Source organism: Etheostoma cragini, chromosome 19 (genome assembly GCF_013103735.1).
Source record: "Etheostoma cragini isolate CJK2018 chromosome 19, CSU_Ecrag_1.0, whole genome shotgun sequence".
NCBI classification, from domain to species: domain Eukaryota; kingdom Metazoa; phylum Chordata; class Actinopteri; order Perciformes; family Percidae; genus Etheostoma; species Etheostoma cragini.
Genome location: NC_048425.1, coordinates 18692086 through 18705878, shown reverse-complemented (window position 1 = coordinate 18705878; position 13793 = coordinate 18692086).

The following is a 13793-nucleotide window of genomic DNA, read 5'->3' as shown; positions in this document are numbered from 1 at the left end:
CTACTAACCTGCAAATACAAATTAGTCCGTGGCGCTAGAGATATGAAGTACGTCATATTGGGAGACAATCAGATTAGTGTGAACGTTCCATCACTTGATATGTGGGCCACAATTTTTGAGTGACATTCACTTCTAATCTTAAAAATAGCTGTTTAGGACTAGTGTCAGAGCAGAAAGACAACAAAATACATCAACTTTTGACAAAGAAAGTAAATGGGAGAGATGGAGAAAAAAGGGAGGCTTAACAAAAGAGAACAAACAAATACTGGATGTACCGACCCCCAGCGGGATCCGCACCCCGGCTACGCTACAGACCAACATGAAAGAACAACCTCGTTAGACGACATGTGGAACAGGTGGAAGACAAGGCGGCGAGGCCGGGAGGAAGGGCCGCCTTCCCTTTAGGGCATTGGAAAGGATACAGGCAATTACAGTACAGGAAATATCAGATCCTATAAATAAATCTTAAAAAGAATAAACCTCCTCGTACAGATGGGTTTCCGGGAGAGTTTTATAAAGTTTTTAACCAGGGAAATCACACCTGTACTATATAGAGTCTTTAATTAGGATTATAATTTGTTATTAAGTACGCTCTGGCATCAGGTGACATACATAAGGAGGGAAAAGATCCAACTTCATGCAAGGGATGTAGACCTATCAGCCTGCTCTGCAATGATAAGAAAATATTAACAAATATAATGGCACGGAGGCATATAATTAAATTAATCCAACCAGATCAGACAGGCTTTAGTTCTCAAAGACAAGGTGCTAACAATATCAGGAGGACGTCTAAATCTAATGGGTTTCATGCAACCGTCGCAGATCGGGTGAAAGGGTATATAAGAACTCCAATCACGAAGTAAGGTGTTACTCAGACGTTTTCTTATTTAAAAGGTAAACAAGGACACCGTCTGAGTCCTTTATTGTTTGCTGCAAGTATTGAACCCCTGGCTGAGTCAATAAGACAGAATGAAGATATAAAGGGAATGAGGGATGAAGGAGGGGTAGAACACAAAATATCATTATTCACAGATGACATATTAACATACTATATAACGTAAGTGAATCTGCTACCTCGTTAATAGCCCTGGTGGATAACAAATATGGGGAGATACATGATGAGACACCCATGCTAAAATTGACTAAAAAGAGGATTATATATACACTAAACAAATCCATATTGATCTCTAAAAGACTAACACAAATTCACTGCATAGATTTCAAAGACTCAGCAACGATGAGCCAAGTGTCCAAAGTCTGTCCTGGGTCTCCATTAATGCACGTCGTGGATAGTTCTATGTATCCAACATCCAAAATGGAAAGGACCCATGTACGGACAGGTAAGTTCTGAGGGGGCTTCCAACGGGTTGCAATCCTCCTCTTAGCGGCTGTAAGACCAGCAAACACAGCACGAGTTTGAGCTTTAGAAAGCTGGAAGGCTGACCAGTCATTCACAATCCAAACAGTGACTGTGACCTGCACAGTAACATTAATCAAGGTGGACATTTTGGATGCTACATTGTTCCAGAACTGACCAACAGGAGAAAACTCCCAGAACATGTGACGATGTGTACCTTGAGCTTTAATTGGGCAGAAAGTGCATAAAGGACTGTTAAATTGAAGTGAATGTGCTAATGGTCTGGATTGCGTGATACTTCTGGGATGTTAGACCATACATCATGCCAGTCGAGATCAACACTCAGCCCTGGGCAACCGCATGCCCAGATCCTCTCAACAGGAAGGGCAGAGCAGCCAGATATCACTAAGAACTGATAAAGTCTGGATACCACACCACAGCTTTAAGGCTGCACAGTGAAAAAACATCTGAATAGGATGGATGGGCAAAGGCCTCTGCCAGGGGACACCGTACGACCTTAACTGAAGGTAAAAGAAAAAAGAGGAGCATGGTAGATTGAATGCATTTTGTAAGTCAGAGAAGGTAACAAGCCAACCTCACCAAAAATGTCTTTTAGACAATGATCTCTCCCTTTGTTCCCCACGTGGAGCTGTTATCAGCCTCCGTTCAGGCCAATAGCTACAACCTTATCCTTTTTCAGGAGTAAGGAAATTAAGGTTGTGTTAACATCCCTGGAGAATTCACCCTTTCAATACAGGAGTCAAGAAGAAAAGGGCTCAACTGTTCCCAAAAAGTTGCACAGAATTCAGGGGGAATCCCCTCAAAGCCCGGTGATTTTCCTTTTTTGCATATTCTGTACTGTCAGCCTTTACTCTTTAATAGAAATTCATTTGTCCAGGCTAACTGAGGCAAGTCAAGCGGATTTACCCCGCTGTCACTGTGAGATTTATCCAACGTAACCTCAGATTCATACACACTGGAATAAAATGTCTGAAAGGATTTATTTATTTCAACAAGGTTAGTTCTAATATTACCATCTGAAGATTTAATCAGACTTCTGTTTCAGAATGTTGTTAATTCCTTTCTTGACTAATGATTGCTCTAAAGCTATCGGGTCAGTTAAATAAATTAGTTTGTAACAGTGAGTCTAGTCTGGTAAATGATGTTTGGATACAGATGTTGTAGCTTTGGTTTCTGTCCTCCATGTCTGCTAGCTACACCTCCATCCTTTCTGTTTCTCCACCGAGGCCTCTGCCATGGCGTCCCTCTCTTCTCGCTCTGTTCTTGTTTGCCATTCTACTTTAAGTAACTCTAACAAGCCCAAGGTGGTAAAATATTGAAGTCTGAACCACATAAAACAACTATTTGACAAAGTAGGGCCAGGAGCTACACCTTATGCCGCCATCTCTGTCCAGCAGATCACATGACTATCCAACTTGGATAATTGATTAAACATTTAACCAATTAGTAACTGATTCACCATATCAGTGTGACTTGAAATATATATATATATGTATTTTTTTTTTTAAATAGAGCACTGCTACCTTTTATAGCACATTACCTTGCCTTTTAATAACATTTCTGTCTGCAGGTGACAGAAATGGAGACATCAATTAACATCCATGACTCATGTCATATCAAAGCTAGTGGGACTTTCCGATGATTAAGCCCCAGTAAAAGTCAACAGCTGCTCAGATACAAAGCTGCAGTGTTCTGTGTCTACATTTGGCCCCTGCCAGATAAAACCCTGACTTGTAGCTTTTGCCTCCTTCAATTGACACTGTGCCTTGACGAAATGGGTCAAGGACCTGCTTTGATGGAGTCTCAACATCGCAAGAGAAGCTAACGTTTTCGTTTCCTTAGGTCCCAGGTCACAGACCAAATTCCTCATTTGGATCCCAGACTGAAAGTGTTTAATAACTCTTTCCTCTAATCCATACGTGAGAGCCAGAGTTCAAATCCCCTTTGTGGCTTTCTCTTTGCTCATCCCTTTGTCCGCTTTGCCACTGTCCAAATGAGCAGTAAATGCCCACTGGAGAGAGCCGGGAAGTCTTGGCAACTCGGCGTGTCAAACGCCTGCCGAAGAAGCTGTGTGGAATACTGGCAGAGCCGCGCGGCAGCAGCTGGCCAACGAGCCAACTTTTCTAACCCGTGCTTGAGTCTCTTACATGGGCCACAGGGGTCCGCTGCTCTGTTGAGGTGCAACTTTCCCCTCTAATCCCTTTGCTGCTGTTCGATAATCCCTTCACTGCTGGCTTTGCTGCTTTCTTTGCTGTAATCTTCCTTCCTGAATAAAGAGAGAATAGACGAGGAGGAGCTACATAGTGTCCACGGCAGACAGGATGGACAGCTCTGTCATTCTCTAAGCTTCCAGTCGATCAACACAACCAGGATCTGATCCATCCAGACACAGGCTCGGCCAGTTAACTGCTTTTTTTATGGACTTTCCACGAAAAAATATTGAGATATCAAACTGAATTTTTCTAATCCCTGAAAATAAGACTAGAGACGTATAATGGATGCTAAATAAGACGAGCAAATTCCTTAATCAGATGTTTTAAAAGCACAGATAAATGCTGCAAATCATGGTGTAAAAGCAAGAATGAAATGAAATGCTACATCAAGAACACCCAGTGAATCAGCAGCACGGCATCAAACACACTTCACTTTCAAATGAGGACTCGCTCAGCAGATGCGGCCCACTGCCGTCTCCATTCCTTTTCCTTAACTTCCTGTTCAAAGATTGCTTATGGGGACAATTTTCCACCTGTCTCAGAATCAGGGGATAGGGGCTTGCAGCAAATCCTCCCACCCCGCATCCACACAGAAACGTCCCTGACGGCACATCTCATGGGACGCCGACATTCGGCTCAGCTCGGTTTCTTGATGTGATGATCTCATAACTCGCAGGGGCATGCCTCTGAACGTTTGGGATGTTGGCACACTTACATGACATGAAGAAGGGAGAAAGAGGAAAACTATCTGCCTGTACTTCCGTTCCCCAGGCTCAACGTCATCATTAAACACTATTGGCAGCGCATCACAAAGCCAATGGGCAACCTTACGAGTGATGACTGGTTAATTCACACATCAATTAACCAGACAGATCAAGGCTGTGTGCTGACCATACTGACAAATTCAATTTCATTAAATCTGATGAATGCATCAAATGATGAGCAGGACTAGCTGGGACAAGGATCATCGCCCCTCCAGAGTCAATCTCAAGCCCTTTTGATGCTGCAGCTAATGACAATCTGTGTTGATGCAAGCGTGTGTCAGTGTGTGTCAGTGTGTGTCAGTGTGTGAGAGGAAGAGTGGAAAGGAAGAGATAAATAGAGTGTTTATATAGCATGTGTGTATGTGATGAGACATCTTATTAAGTAGTAATACTGCGCAACCAAACTGGTTAAGTCCCGGGTGTCAGAAAAGCAACAAAAAACACCACACACACACACACACACACACACACACACACACACACACACACACACACACACACACACACACACACACACGCATTTTCTACTTTAACACACAGAGGCTTTAAAGTCTGTGGTCCTTTGTGTTCAAGGTCAACTGTGTGCATGTGCGAGCGTGCCTGCAGTGTTGGGGAGTAACTAATGACATGCGTTACATAATTTAATTACAAAATAAAAGTAACTGTAATCCATTACTGGTAAAAATTATGTACTAAAATTACAGTTATCAATGAACATGTTCACTAATGCATGGGGGGTTACTTCTGAATATTTTCTGTAAAAAGCTGGGCTATATGTTAAATAATATTCATTTTGTTGCTTTGGACGGACAAAAATGTGTTCCAGTGCTGGAAATATGAAAAACATTTCCTGCAAAAATCAAACATGACTATTCAACGCAAAAAATGTTTATCAGCTGTTAAAATGCTATCAACGTCATACATTTCGTTGTTTAACCTCAGGAAACATCTGCAGGTATGTAAATTGAGTCATCTTAAAGTAACTGCAAACAGTCTTTAAAGTGGGGAACTATTTTATATTAACAAACGGCCGTTACATTTAAGCCGTTGACACGTGAGCTGATACGCAAAACGTACAGCTTGCGTTCTTACTTCTTTAAAATGGATATTGGTATGTGAGACGATAGCCAGACACACACTTGTCTGTCATGATTTTTGTTGTTTTATTACAATTCTAAACCTGTGAACACAAAATGAGCTCATATTGAAAAGAGGTGCTGAAGTCTGACTTGGACTTTTATTTTGAAAAGTAAATGATATAATCTTAATTCCTGTGATAAAGGATTTTAAAAGGAGTGTGACAGAAGTCAGTGGTGAGCACTGCTGTAAGGTTAACACTGACAGATTAAACATTTGAAATTGGTCAACAGTTGAAGACATTGTGAGAAATTTTGAAAAGTATTTAAAAAGTAATTCCAGGTAACTGTAATTAACTCAGGTAACTCTTACATTTCCAAAGTAACCTTTACCAACACTGCGTGTCTGAAAGTGTGACCTCTCTTTTCCACTGTTGGCTTATAGCTGGAATCAAAGCACTGCAGCAAATATAATAGGGAGGCTGAAGAGCAGGAACAGACAGAGACAGAGACAGAGACACACACACACACACACACACACACACACACACACAAAATCAGACAGGGACGATTCAATGCGACAGAGGCAGAGCGAGCTAACAGAAGAGAGAGCAGAGCAGCTCAGACTGCGACACACAGCCGAGACAGGAATTAAGGAATTCGAAAGCAAAGAGAGGGGATCACTCTTTTTTTTTTATTTCTGTGCGTCAGAGACACACTGTCGATCATCAGATGTGTTTGTGCATATGCATTCTCTACCTTAGGGTCAGGATATTGCACTGTTACCGTGGCAACAAGCGGGTACAGGACAGAAAGCACATTGTTCCAAAATAACAAAGAGTCAAGCAGACTCTTTATAACTCTGAGCTTCTCTCTTAAGCACTAACACGCCAATGCTCCTTATGTCCAGCAATGACAGGGACAATAGGACTATGTCCAGGGTTTAAAGGCAGTTGTGAGCACATAGTCGAGGACAGACATTGAAATCCAGCAGCTTTGAGGTACATCTGGTAATCCAGGCTGTGCATGGGAGACGTCACACTTGTGCTGGCAGCCTTAGAGCTCCCCCTGTGGCAAGTACCAGCTCATAATCGCAGCGCTACAAAATCAGACTTAAAGGCCTGGGAGCTACACCTGAAGAAACTATTCCACTATCATCACTAAGCTGGAGTTTATAACAGCAAAAAGATGGGGCTTTTTGATTTTATGGTGCCCCGGGGTAGCTCAGGCAGCCATGGAGAACATTTCATACTCAAATGTTAAATATACCAGTTCATAAATCTGGTGCTCCTTGTGTCATAAACAACACTGAGTTCTACATCCTCTCTGCGACTACACTGCCTCCTTTAACCTCACCGTTTCCCTATGTTGACTTTGAAAGCTCTGCTGGATCTAGAATCTTGCTCTTTATGAGGTAATAAGGGGCAAGGTTACCTCCCCTTTGTCTGCTTCGCCCGCCCATAGAATTTGGTTCGGCCGATAGTCAAACCTCGAGTTGCAACCCCAAGTGAAGGAGTTTAAATACATTGGGGTCTCGTTTGCGAGTGAGGGGACCATGGAAAGTGAGATTGTTCGGAGAATCGGAACAGCTGGTGCGGTATTACATTCCGTTTAACGCACTGTTGTGACAAAAAAGAGAAGAGCCAGAAGGTAAAGCTCTCCATCTACCGGTCTGTGTTCGTTCCTACCCTCACCTATGGTCATGAAGTCTGGGTCATGACCGAAAGAACGAGATCCAGCCAAAATGGGTTTCCTCAGGAGGGGGGCTGGCGTCTCCCTCAGAGATAGGGTGAGAAGCTCAGTCATCCAAGAGGAGCTCGGAGTAGAGCCGCTGCTCCTTTGGATTGAAATGAGCCAGTTGAGGTGGTTCGGGCATCTGGTAAAGATGCCTCCTGGGCGATACTTTGAGCAAAGTTTCATGTTGTGTCGAGCCTTCTTAGTGTTTTAAAAACAGGGATTTTGATGCTATCATAAAAGCGCCCCCAGCACCAATGAACGCAAACATTCACAAAAAGACCCTAGGTTGCATTTTGGCAAGTGTTACGCTTTAAGACAACCTTAATTTTAATTGGTCAATTTTGTCTAATTGGCAGCCTGACCAGCCCGTTATTGACTGACCGCAACACATTTCCTTTTATGGGACATTCCAGTAAATATTAAACGTCTGCCCTTCACATTGTGGTTTTATGGTTGCATTCTGCTCTGTTTAAAGGGAGTGGGGTATTTTAATTGGGGTTACACTGACCTCATTTTAGTAGTAGTGTTGACATAGCATTAACATTGCTGCAATATTCATAATATCTTGGGTTAGTTAGTAATAGTTTTTTGGCCTTTTAAACGATGGTAATATAATAAGAATTGCTACTTTGAAGTAGGGTTAAAAAGAAAAAAACTATAAAAGTCCCGAGAAATCAGAGGAAGAACAAGGCTGCAGAACTCTATTGACGTTAATACATTTATCCAGGGCAATATCCAGGGCAAACAGCCCAAATATTATTATTTTTTTTAATAAAAGTTTTGCATTATATAAGATGAATTTTGACTTAATGTCCCAGTTGCTTTTGTCTTTCACTGGATTATAGCCTAACTTGATATGTGTACAGTTCTACACTGATCAGGGACAAATGAAGTCTTTCAGGTACAGTGACTCACACAATGCAAATGACTGTAGGATATTTAATCAGTCACTGGTGTCTGCTAGGATTCTTCAGAAAAGCAACATTACTGTATATCGCAAGCTTCTGTGTGCACAGTCTCAATATTTGATGAACGCACTATATTCATGTGAGACATGCAGGGAACTGTGACATAGCCTACATCAAACAATACCAATCAATGAAGCATGTTGAATCATCCCCCTGAGAAATATTGCTTTTAGATTTAGAATAAATTCTAACTTTGTGGAAATTGATACTTCCACTAATTTCCAAAATTCAAATTAAAGATTTCTCATTCTGAAAAAAACTTAGTTTCTTTCACATTGGTGCAATAATAAAATGACACACACATACACAAACACACACACACACACACGCACACAGCCATTTGAGCTGCACACTTATCAAGAACTTGCAGATGATTGGATAGATAGGAGGTTTATCGATTGGATTTCTAAATGCAGCCTACACCCGAGTAAAATATCAAAAATTATGTTTGTGGCCCGGTTAGGTCTGTTGGTAGAGTTGGCGCACATGTTTAGAGGTCCTCATAGAGAAGGTCCACGGTTCAAGTCCGACCTGGACACCTGTTCCTGCAGGTCTTCCACCTACCATATGTAGCTGTCCTTTCCATTAAAGGCCCAAAACTAAAACTGACACATCTGCCAATGATATACAAGGAGCAGTGTTGTGACACTGCATTAGATGCAACCCCCTGATTAGGTAGAGAGGGAAGACTGAATAAGAAAGCTATCTCTTAGAAGCGCCAGGCTTTACAGAGTTAGAGTTGAGTGAATTCATGTTTCTAGCCTCAGCTACAGGTTGTTCCACACACAGTTCATTGACTCATATGTGTCTCCAGTCACGACTGTGGCTCAGACAGAAGGGCTCTGCCCAAAGACTTCAGTGTTCTGCCTGGCTTGAAGGGGGTTAGGGTGTTAGAAATGTACCCAGGGGCCGAACACTAGTGCCCTCAGAATAACAGTAAGGCCAAATGGGACACCAGATACAACATGGCAGGCTGCACACTTAACAAGGACATAGCTTTGAGTAAGACAGGGGCATGCAAATGGTTGACATCACAACCGTTGTAATCTTTAGACATGACTGCACAACCTCTTGAACCTGAGAGTCAGGACTTCTAGTGGAACACATAGAATGCTCCAGGCCACAGTGTGAAAACCGTTTGTAGACAGTTTGGCTACAGCCTCTATGTCAAAGATTAAACCAAGACATTTACCAGGCAGTGGTGGTAGATTTAACCCATTTCACTTTACACTCATTTGACAAGCAAACCATGGTTTAGATTTAGACTTTGGAGCCACTTCCCCTGTGTGTTGTTAAGGACCATGCAGCGTAGACTGCTTTGAGGTAAGAGAACCAAGTTGAGTAATTAAATACTTAAAACAAGCAAGGAAAGAATACCTAATACCTAGATGCAATCCTGCATCTCCAAATCCTCCTCCCTGACAGTTCCTCCCCCCGGTTCTCCAGTCCAAACAGTACCCTCATCTATGAAAGACTGCCAGTTCTGTGTATATATGTCTATTCATTATATAACGCTCACTTTTTCATGTGTTGCACTGACCAAACGGCAACAATGTAACATACAAATATATACTGTACAAGGCCATAGTATTTTGTGTAAAACTGAAAAGAAGAAGCCTTCTGCGAAAGACCTCAGCATAATTTAGACCCGCTTTCATAGGCTAGGCTCTGGTGAAATGTGGAGAGCCAGATCCCATTATTTTTTTTGCCAGCTGAACATGGAAAAGCCATTGTGTCAGGATCAATGTTAAAAATCCTGGATTGGATCTTGGATTAATGCTTTCCTGCACAAGCTCAAGATAACTCTGGGGCCTGAATGCCAACCGATGCCAGTCCCTTGTGTATGCACTTACTCCATATTCCACACACACATGCCTGCACTTAGTAATGTTTGTAATAGTTTTAGAGGATTGCTTTTAAATGTTTTTGCTGTTGGCCTGTAGCAAACAGCATCTATATTGAAGCCGTGCTGCACTTCCATGTTCATATTTTTTTGCAAGTGTACCTCAGGCACTGGTACTTACCCCAAACACAACATACCCTGCTAATGTCTAACTAATTATTAATAGCCACTGATAGTTACCCCAAACACAACATACCCTGCTAATGTCTAACTAATTATTAATAGCCACTGATAGTTACCCCAAACACAACATACCCTGCTAATGTCTAACATTTAAAAAGAAAAGCTGAGACCTGGTCGACCACTGGGGAACACAGCACGAGCACATATGGACACATACTAAATATGAAATCCAATCCCAGCACGGCAGGAACGCAGTAGACAGTCGGTGGCGGGATGCCCCGACACTTATATCCAACTAAAATGGAACAGTGACCAATCAGTGTTGGACCTACAGTTGAGAAGCCTCAGACGCAGAAACAAAGCACAATCACACCATAGAAAAAAAACACTACTCAAAGTGCTTTTACATAGCACAGGAACCATTCACCATTCACACACACCTGATCATCAGATACACACTCACACACATTCAGTTCAGTGTCTTGCCCAAGGACACTTCGACATGGGACTGCAGGGCCAGGGATGGAACTACCAACCTTCTGATTGGCAGGCGACGGCTCTACTACTGAGACACAGCCCCCCCTAACTGATGTCCTCTTGGTGTCTCTAATCTCAGTTATTAAAGGAGTTTCCTGTGGGACAGATATCTTAACTTAATGCTGAAGTGTTTTGGTGCTAAAGCTAATGCTAACTTTACCTGCTGTACTGCTACCGTCAGCTAGTTAGCTTAGCGCCGAGCATCGGGGGAGTGATGATATTCACACCGCTAGCACAGGAGCTTCGGACTGATGGACGGAGGAGGACGTTTTTAGGTCCCGGGCGGGGGGGAAATGCTGGCGGGTAGCGGCGCTATCGAGCAACAACACAGGCAGATGGGCAGTGGACGCAGGTTTTACAGGGTGGAGACTTTAGAGGACACAGAAGAAGATAAGAAGAGAAAGGGAGAGCGACCGAGCATTAGTGTATAAATTGATTTTTTAAATCTGTTACATATTAGACCTTTAAAAAAATGCTCTCCCTCACCGTTCATAGAAATTCACACACACACACACACACACACACACAGAAAAAATACCTTTTCAAGGCCAGCTGTTCTTTTGTAAGTAGCAAGGCCACTGCTAGCACATGGCACCCACACCTCCCCCGACCAGCCCTGTCTCAAACCCTTTCTCTCTCCACTGTCCTGAAATGCTTTAGCCAGATGCTGATTCCAGATGTTGATATAACACAACCACCCAGGGCCGCAGAAGCACAATGCAGAAAGAAATAGGTGTGTGTTTGTTTGAGAGAGCAAGCCTCTCAAAGAATACTTTAAGGACATGGGTTGTTACAGGATAATAACACTATTCATGACTATTATAAAGCTGGTAGCTATGTGCATTATATTTGAGACATAATTCTTCAATGGCAATATTTTATTTTATTGTCATTCGAATTCATGGCTGACATGGATTTTTTCACGCCTGCCATATAATATCAATAAGAGCAGGCATGAAGCAGTGCGGCCGTATACGTCGACTCCTCAGCAGAAAACCTTTTGTCATTTGTCTAAAACTACAATAAGAAGGCGCTGTACTGTAGGATTAGCGGTTTTCCAATATTTAGCAACCTAGCTCATTATTTTTCATTATTGGAAATACTTTTTCTAATTTTTACTGGATTTACTCCAAAACTGGGACTAATCTTGCTCTGCCAGTATTTCTGGTGTGTACCCAAACTTTAAAAACTTCTTCTCTGAGATCAGCTCCAGCCACTGTTAAGGTTCTCCTGCCAGCAGCGCCACACGAGAGGGGCTTTCCTGTCGGAATACCAGCGGAGCGCAGATAAGTGCTATCGATGTTGAATTACACCCAGCTGGAAGACAAAAATAACAAAAGTCCCTTTTCAACCACAGAGCGAGGAGGGGAGGAGCTGAGAGGATGTGAGATAAATCTCCTGAAATCCAGGCTGGAACCATGCATCAGTCATATTAGATGCATCTCATCCACAGACGCAGGATGCATCCAGTTGGAACTGAAGCAGGCATGAAGCCACTATCACAGCCTCAGTCTGGGATTTTTAATTGTTTTATGTCCAGATTCTTCAACCAGTCAACCGAGAAGGCTCCTGGCCTGCAATGGGTCTCAGATTCATTGAACCATACAGCTATTGGCCACTTAGTTTTCTTTCTGAGTGTTACTAATCACGGTTTAAAAACCATGAGATGTGGTGTAAATAGATTCATTAAGTCTGCAGACGGGTTCTATCAGTCTGTGTCACTATCGATTACAGTTTATTTCAGGAAGCAAAGTGCCTTATCTCAACAGTCCTAAACGTCATGCTTTAGCTCAAGGTTGTACTATGGATCGGGTAACTGATTATACCATAGAAACATTTATTTCTGTCTGTCACCCTTTTGAAAAAAAGAGAGCACCTTTCCCCACATGCTGTTATCCTTTTCCTTTGTACCAGGGTCTGTTTGAACAGCTTGTCCCTGGTGTGCAGGTCTAGTGCAACCAGGTGCATTGAAAACTGGCGAATGCACAAAACCAAATCATCACCATGACGACGTAAGAAAGGATGAAATACATAGAGTTGGAATGCTGAGAGCATTTTATGGAAACTGAATCCAGAAGTAGATATGTAATCCAGTATCTAATCCTTTCACATGGTCTTGCTGACCTGCAGAAACACTCCGTCGTTCGTGGATGTGGTTTAACGCTTTCATGGTTCTCTTCCTTTACTAATGATCTTTAGATGATTACAGACACCAGAAAACTGTAAGGAATCACCATTGTCTCAAATGATAGTGTGTGTGCTTTATTGTTTATATAAAGAGGGAGGAGATGAGAGATTTCTTAGTGTAATTTAGGGAATCCGGATATTTTTCCAAACAGGAAAAGGATCCAAAATAGAACCTGCTATTGGACCCCAACACTACAGAATCCATAGGAACCACCTGACGTCACTACGGATGGGCATGATTCATCAACAATCGATTGATCGACTGATCACAATTCTTCATAACTTACAGATCTTTCACAGTCCAGAGCAGCAGGTCCTACACATCCTCCACTTAAGGGATGTCCATGAACCATACAAGGCAACAGGAAGAGGTGCTTCAACAGCGGGTGGTAGAAACACCGGCCCCGGCTCAAGTACTCCCAAAGCCAAGACTCGGCCTACCGTTTTACATGTGGACACTCGTCTCTGCCAAACCCCCCAGCATCGGTATTCACATCACATCTGGGATCCTCTCGGTGGAGAAAGCTCTTACGGCCCATGTAAAAGCATTCTGCAGCAGGAGACTGAGCAGAAGCAAGAACTAGCTACCTCTACTGCACTTTGTTACTGTTATTAGAATCCTCTGTGGTTCAGGAGGGTTGGAAGGTTTACATGACTTTATTTTATAGTATATACTCTGTTTGGTTTATATTAAAATCATAAGTTCATTTGTGAAGAAGCATCTATTTATGATTTTAAGTTTTAACCTTCATTTAAATAAACTAAACACGTATTCTGAATCAAAGCCAACGTTCATTTTAAACCTTCATCAGGGCCATGGACATGAATACTATCTGGGCGGGCACGTTGGACGTGATAACCATTCATGGTACATGAATAGAGGCGTTAGTACCAAAAGAGTCTTGGC